The sequence below is a fragment of the Phyllostomus discolor genome, chromosome 4, assembly GCF_004126475.2.
Source record: "Phyllostomus discolor isolate MPI-MPIP mPhyDis1 chromosome 4, mPhyDis1.pri.v3, whole genome shotgun sequence".
NCBI lineage: Eukaryota > Metazoa > Chordata > Mammalia > Chiroptera > Phyllostomidae > Phyllostomus > Phyllostomus discolor.
Window position 1 is genome coordinate 161,792,945 of NC_040906.2, and position 8,477 is coordinate 161,801,421.

Below are 8,477 nucleotides of genomic sequence, written 5' to 3' on the forward strand. Positions count from 1 at the left end.
ACCTATATACTGACAGGCTTGAAAATAGTGTGTGTTGTATACACTTTACTAAATGGAACTGAACCTCAGTAGACAGTGAACTCCTATGACCCTGTTACCAAGTAATAATAATCAATAATAATAATAATAAATAGATTGGAGGAAAATATATTATTATTGACCACTTGTATATTTAAGGTAGTAATTTTGTCAAAATAAAAGACAAAGACTCTATAGAGATAACTAAAATTTTTGGCTAGTTTTAAGTATTATTTAATTTGCACATGTAGTATATTTTGGGGAATGATAGTGTATAAAACTTATTTAATAAAGTGACAAATCTTTATAATTAGAAAATGGAGGCCAAATCACTGGGTTTGGTTTTAGAAACCATAGATTTAGTGCCTAGATCTTTGACATAGCAGCAGGAAAATACTGGAAAACAATGTTAAGCTAAAATTTTTAAACTTAAATTCTGTTTTATGATTTTTAGAAATAAATCCTCCACTAAGGAATTAATTTTATATGGAACTTGATAACATACATATAAAAGATAGAGTGCTCTGAGCGGAATGAGGCAGTGGCTAGCAGCATCAATTTGATTTTGAAGGGACTCAAGATGACCAATTCTAAAGAGTTCAAGCTGAACCAGTCACCAGAGGTCAGCACCCCCTCAGTGAAGTTCAGCCCCAACACCTTCCAGTTCCTGCTGGTCTCCTCCTGGGACACATCAGTGCAACTCTACTATGAGCCAGCCAACTCCAGGCAGTTCAAGCACGAGCACACCCGCGCTGTCCTGGACTGTGCCTTCTATGATCCTGCACATGCCTGGAGTGGGGCATTAGATCATCAATAGAAAATGCATGATTTGAACACTGATCAAGAAAAGCTTTGTTGGAACTCATTTGTTGAAGAGGCTATTTTACTCCATTTTATGTTGCTGCCTCCTTTGTCAAATATTAATTGACCATAGAGACTTGGGTTTATTTCTGGGCTCTCTGTTCTGCTCCTGCCCTTTGCAACAGCTTGGATGGAGCTGGAAAGCATTATGCTAAGTGAAACAAGCCAGGCAGTGAAAGACAAATACCATATGATCTCACCTTTAACAGGAACCTAAACAACAAAACAAAGAAACAAGCCAAAGATAACCAAAGACACTGAAATAGAGGACAGGCTGACAGTGACCAGGGGAGGGAAGAGAGAATTTCAGGGGAGAATGGGAAGGGTTTACAGGAATGAATTTAAAGGACACATGGACAAAAACTAGGGGGAGGGTGTTAATGGGAGGGAAGTGGGGAGGGTTGGGTGGGTGGGCTGGATTGGGAGTAAAAGAGAGAAAACTGTACTGAATAATGATTAAAATAAAAAATAATAAAAAAGAAAAGCTTTGTTGGAATCCGTGAAGTCCCTATCAGATATATCGAATACTGCCCAGAAGTAAATGTGATGGTTACTGGGAGTTGGGAAAGGACAGTTAAATTGTGGTTCCCCAGAACTCCTTGTAATGTTGGGACCTCCTCTCAGGTGTACAACTTTTCAGTGTCTGGAGACAGGCGATTGTGGGCACTGTGGGCTGCAGAGTGTTGGTGCGAGACCTACAGAACATGGGCTACATGCAGGAGCACTGGAAGTCCAAACTCACTGCATATGAGCATTTATTTCCAAACAAGCAGGGATATGTACTGAACTTTACTGAAGGCCGAGTTGAGAACTGGGACCCAGACCCTGAGGTACAGAAGAAGTATGCCTTTAAGTGTCACAGGCTAAAAGAAAATAATATTGAGCAGATCTACCCAGTAAAACGCCATTTCCTTTCACAACATCCACAATACATTTGCCACAGGTGGTACTTATAAACAGGTGGTTTGTAAATATTTGGGATCATTTAACAACAAATGACTGTGCCAGTTCCATCGGTACCCCACTAGCATCACATCACTTCCCTTCAGTAATTATGGAACCCCACTTGCAATAGCATCATCATATATTTATGAAATAGATGACACAGAACTTTCCGAAGATGGTATCTTCATTCGCCAAGTGACATGCAGAAACAAAACCCACGTCTACCTAGCCATCTCGTGAAAGTGCTTTCTCTATGGAAAGATTTGTTTTCCTTCCTACAAATACATTCTTATCCCCTAAGGGATGCATTATAGTCATTGAGGATACTCTGGGTAGTACATGGATTTCTCTGTGTTCTGTCTGACAGAACTTGTCTGTGCCCTCTCTCAGCCTTTGTGTAGGATGCAGAGTCTCGGTGTCCTTGTGCAGTAGTCAGAAGAATAGTTTTTCTCCCAGAAAGCTCAGTTGCTTTTTCTGAGCAGCTTGAGCTCTTTTTGTAAAATTATCTGAATCTGTTATGTTTATACTGTCTAATAAGTCAGGGATTCAGAACCCCTAAAAATATGTACATATAAAAGATATGATATGAAAATTATACATATCTAACTAAATAAAATTAGACACATAGCTTCTACCAGGGATCACAAGTTTATATAAAGAGAATTACAGTTACATGACACAGGGATATACTGATTAAAATTTCCATTGTTTATTAAAATTATTTAAGGAGAGGAATTATAGCATACCTATTTTTGAGTCCCAGGTTATTTCTAAATATCAAAAAATAGCCTTTGCTTTGATATAAATTTTAGTAGAAAAAATATTTTAATTTAGTTTATATATATTTTATTTGCTGTAAGTATTGAGGGATTATTATGGCTTATTAAATAATGTTTGTTAGATCAAAGTGGAAATAAATTAGAGACTAAAGAAATGGAAAAGATCAATGAAATTAAAATTGTTTTTGTTTAAGATAAAATAGACAAACCATTAGATAGACTTACTAAGGGAAAAAGAGGTCTAAAATACAATAATAAATAAAAGAGGGATGTTATATATAATATACCATAGAAATACAAATGATCATATGAGACTATTATGCAGTTATACATAACAGATCTTGAAACAGATAAATTTTTGGAAACAAATGACCCACTAAGACTAAATCATAAACAAATAGAAAATCTGATGACACTAGTCACTACTAAGGATATTGAATCAGTAATTAAAAATCTCCCAACAGACAAAGTCAAGAACCAGATGTCTTGAACTTGTGCACTGGTGAATTTAAAGCTAAACTAATGCCAATTCTTCTTAAACTGTTCCAAAAAAACAAACTAGAAGAGTAGGGAATACTTCCAAACTCATTTTATGAAGCCAGTTTTTACACTGACTTCATAAAGTGTCAGTGTATTCTTGACTACTAAATCTAGTCAAGAATACTACAAGAAAATAAAATAATAGGCTAGCATCCTTGATGAACATAAATACAAAAACCTTCAACAAAATATTAGAAAACAAAATTCACAATATAAAAAAGTATGATTATATATCATGATCAAGGTAGATTTCTTTCAGGGACATAAACCTGGTTCAACATCTGCAAATCAGTCAATGTGATACATTTTTTTAAAATGAAAGATAAAAATCACACTATCTTTTTAGTAGAAGCAGAAAAGTAATTTGAAAAAAAAACTCAGTATCCATTCTCAATGAAAACTTTCAACAAGCTGGATATAGAGGTAATGTACCTCAATGCACTTAAGTTCATAAAATGACAAGCACAAAACTGACATCATTCTTACTGGTGAAACAAATGAAGCTTTTTCTCTAAGATCAGAAACAAGAAGATGATGCTTGCTCTCATTATTTTTATTCAATATAATATTGGAAGTCCTAGCTAGAGCAATTTGCACAAAAAAGTAATAAAGGCAATTGAATCAGAAAAATAAAATTGACTATATTTGCAGCTGACATGATTCGTATGTAGAAAATCCCTATACCAGTTGTTAGAACTATAAATTCTTTCAATAAAGTTGCAGAATACAAAATCAAATACAAAATTGTGTTTATATGCATGAGCAATAAACTAACAGAGATAGAAATTAAATAAAGAATAAAATTTACAACATCAAAAATATAAAATAACAGGGAATAAATGTAAACAAATGGGTAAAAAATCTGTAAACTAAAAACTGTACTGAACGAAATTAAAAAGGACACATAAATGGAAAGATACTAATTAATTGGAAGGATGAGTATTGTTAAGTATTCATACTACTGAAAGCAATCTATAGATTCAATAGAATCCCTGTTAAAGTCTATTATAATTTTACACAGAAATAGAAAAAAAATCCTGAAATATGTGTGTAACCACAAGGCCAAAGTAATCATAAGACAGAAGAAGAAATATGGCAGCTTCACATTTCCTGATTTCAACTACATCACAAAGCTATATAATCAAAACAGTATGGCATTGGCATAAAAACAGACATGTCGACCAATGAAACAGAATAGAGCACAAAAATAAGCCCATGTATATATATTCAATTAATTTTTGACAAAGGGGTCGAGAAGGGAAAGGATAGTCTCTTCAATGTATGGTGTTGAGTAAACTGAACACCTACATGCAACAGGAAAAAATGAACCCCTCTTATACAACAGACACAAAACTCAACTCAAAATGAGTTAGATTTGAACATAAGAACTGAAACCAGGGAACTTCTAGAAGAAAACATAGAGATTTAATCTCTTTAATATTGGTCTTGGCAGTGACATTTTGGAGTTGACTCTAAAGAAATAGAGAGAAAACAAAAATCAACAACTGAGACTACATCAAACTAAAAAACTTGTACACAACAAAGGAACCCCTCAACAAAATGAAAAGGCAACCTATGAAATGGGAGAAAATATTTTCAAATTTCATATCTGATATGGGGTTAATATCCAAAATATATAAGAAAAACTTACAGGTCAATTGCAAAACACTATTAAATTTAAGAATAGGCAAAGATTTAGATATTTTCCAAAGAAGACGTACAAATAGCCAACAAGTTCATGATGAGATGCTCAACAACCTGAATCAACAGAGAAATGCCAATCAAAACCACAATGCAATATCACCTTACACCTGTCAGAATGGCTGTTATAAAAACAAAGCCAGGTATAACAAGTGTAACAAGTGTGGGCAAGTATGTAAAGAAAAGAAGCCCTTGCACACTGTAGGTGGGAATGGTGGTTCATGTAGTCACTAGGGGAAACTATATGACGTCCCACAAAAAATTAAAAATACAATCATCACATGGTCCAGCGATCTGTCTTTGGGTATATACCCAGAGGGAAAAAAAATTATCTTGAAGAGATATCCATTGCCCATGTTCATAGCAACATTATTACCAGTAGTCAATCTATGGAAACAACCTAAGTGCCTATCAGTGGTTGAATGAATCAAGAAAATGTGATACATCTATACCACAGGTGGCAAACACAAGGCCCATGGGCCAAATCGAACTTCTACCTTGTTTTACCCAGCCTGGTACCTTGTTTCTACCCAGAAGAGCTCTGAGCTCTTGCTTAACTGTTAAGGATTAGTTACATTTATACAGTCCTAAAATTACATTTGGCTGTTTGAAGGCAACTGTGAGGCTGATGTGGCCCCTGGTGAAAATGAGTTTGACACCCCTGATCTATACAATGGATTAATATTCAGTCATAAACAGGAGAAAAATCTTATTTGTTTTTACATGGATAAACCTAAAAAATATCTTACTAAGTAAAAGAAACCATATAGAAAAAAGCATAGCACATGGTATCACTTATATATGGAATCTAAATGCTGCTGCTGCTGCTGCTGATGATGATGATAACACTGATAAACGTTTAAGTCAGATTCATAGAAACTGTTAGTATGAAAGAGGTTTCCAGGGGCTGGGGAGTGGGATAAATATAGACAGACTGTAAAAGAGAACTGAAAAAAATTAACCATGCCCTATCAAAAATGCCATTATTCATCTAATAATTATTAAATTATGTTAATAATGCATTAAAATAATTTAAAGATATAAAATGAAAAGTTGAAGTCATTTATAATTCAATGTTTTTACATAATTCAGAATCTGAAAAGTTTGTAGAAACTATTTGGTTAAATGGAAGGAACAACTGTAAAATATATCTACATTGGTATCAATATTCATATCAACACTAATGTAGATATATTTTTATATCTACATTATTATATCTACATTAGGCTAAATATATGTAACTTAGATATATACAAAAAGGTTTTGGTTATTAGATGAAAGTCAACCACATAAAAGAGCAACAATTAGGACCCCTATAGTGTGGTGGAGTTGTGTTTTTTAAGATCTCTTCTACAAATAAACATATAAATAATGAAGGACATTAAAAGAGAGAGGGAGAGAGAGATAAAATGGACTATCAAGATTTCTTGTATAAATAAGTAAAGACAAATAAACACCCTCACTAAATCTCCAGGTGTAAGAGCATGGACTGGTGAGAAAAACTAACCACAGGTTAGACCTGTGCAGGATGCTTTTGCAGAGTTAGACATTTAGTGTCACCCTTTAACACACAAAATATATAACACAAATAAACCATGGAGAGCTAGGAGAAATAAGAAACAGATATAGATCTCCAAGGAACTTAGACACTAAAGTTCATGTTCTATCTTTCACATTCCTGAAAATCTTTACTTTTTTCAAGTTCTCACAACATTGTTGGCTTCATAGATAAGATCAAAGAAATACATAAGTAATCAATTATTTATTTTTTCTTTTTGATTAATGTTTAGTTATTTTTAAGGGTTTTCCCCATCCAGTCAAGAGTCTCAAAGACAGACCTAACTTTTGGCTTGCTCTCTGAGAAATTGCATCTTTCTCTTTTCTCTCCCACTGTAAATGTATATGCCTGCTTCAAAGTAGGAACCAACCCCCTCATATAAGTTCATTGGGAAGCTTCAGCAGAGCTCTCTGTCTGGCATTGTTTGCTCCTCCTACAAACAGATCAAATTTCCTTTATTTCTCACTCCTTCATTTGAGCCTGATCAAAAAAAAAAAAAAAAGTGAGCGGCATCTTCCTATACCCATAGGGTCAATTGTACTTGAACAATAAAAAGAAAAAAAAAAGAATAGGAAAAGAACAACTTCTGGAAGAAGATGCACAAAAGTAATAAATATGGCCATGTAAGGGGAGAGAGAGCCTGAAAGAAAGGGACTGATGCTTTTTTATAAGTATCCTTTTTACATTACTTGGATTTTTGAACTATGTAATACAATATGGTATCTATTAAAATTAAATTAAGAAAGCACATCAAAAATGAGAAATATTCAATTAAAAATAAATAAAATCCAGTACTTTGAAGAATTTCTGAAGGTTTGGGCTTCATACACCAAAATCAAAATAATTCAGTAGTGTGTGGTTCTGTCTTCCCCAATCCTGTTGAGCTTTTGAGATGATTTATAACAGTATTTACATAAAGCTAAGGTTGGATATTTCATCTATAGTATTTACTTTTCCCACTTGTATAAGAAAGGGGGATTGTACTTCAAATTTTAGAGTTTTACAACAAGAATGCTATAAAAACTAAAAAAAAAATACTTTTCTACATATAAAGGCTCATCTATCTCACTTTACTGATCTTTAAAATGATAAAAATGTTTTGTGCTTATGAACCAGTCATTCATAGAAAATAGACTAAAATTGCTGAAAGAACAAGTTTGTTGTCTCTGGGTTTATAGTCTGGTTTATTCTAATTTCCTAACATAAATTCTGCCTTTGGTCACATTTATATCTCTCTTCCTCGGTACTGTACCCAAGGAAAGCTACCACCTTTCAGGGGAGGGTGTGGAAGTTCTAATCCTGGTATAATTGAAAGAACACTGGACTAGCTCTCAGAAAACTGTAACTGCAATCATCCTTCTGATGTTTTTCTCACACAAGTTTTTAAACCAAAAATGTTCAGAGGATCACTGTGAAGAGCAAATTAGATGATATATACTAACCACAGAAAAAATTCTGAATTGTTACAGTGTATATTATTTGAATATTAATATATAATCTTTCTTCAAAATATACCTTTTGATTTTCACAGTTTCAAAATTGCTTGTATTTAATGAACTAGACACTGTTTTTTTTTTCTACTCAGAGTTTCTAAGCTAATGAAGTAAGATAGCTTTAATGACTTCAAATGAATGATTTTCTTATACAGCAACATCCTTTTGATTTGATTTCTTTTGGTAAAACACAAAGTACCATGAACTATTAATTTGAGCCTCTGTGTAATCTTTTAAATATTTTTTGTTAACAATTCCTTCTAGGAGAAGTTAATTATGAAAATAAAAGCCTTGCCAATAATGACCTACCATGTTTTTTTCATAATGTACTTAAATATTTATACTTCTCCTCTTACATTGCACTAATCAAATGAGAAATACTGCTAAAGAAATTTGCTTTATAAATAAATGTTGACCATAAAGATGATAATCTGCTTTTCTATGCTTGTGTAATTTTCTAACTAAATAGGTTTTCAATGCATTGCAAAATACTAGCAGATTACAAGTGACATGAAAAATGTGTCTGCACATATAAATGCAGGCTGATACTAATGACTATTATCCATTATATTATTGATGCCC

The 8,477-nt window shown here is 33.3% G+C and overlaps 1 pseudogene; it reads left to right on the forward strand.

The window, feature by feature from the left end:
• Window positions 1–567: 567 nt before the first annotated feature.
• On the forward strand, window positions 568–2,200 carry LOC114495484 (annotated as a pseudogene).
• Window positions 2,201–8,477: the final 6,277 nt, after the last annotated feature.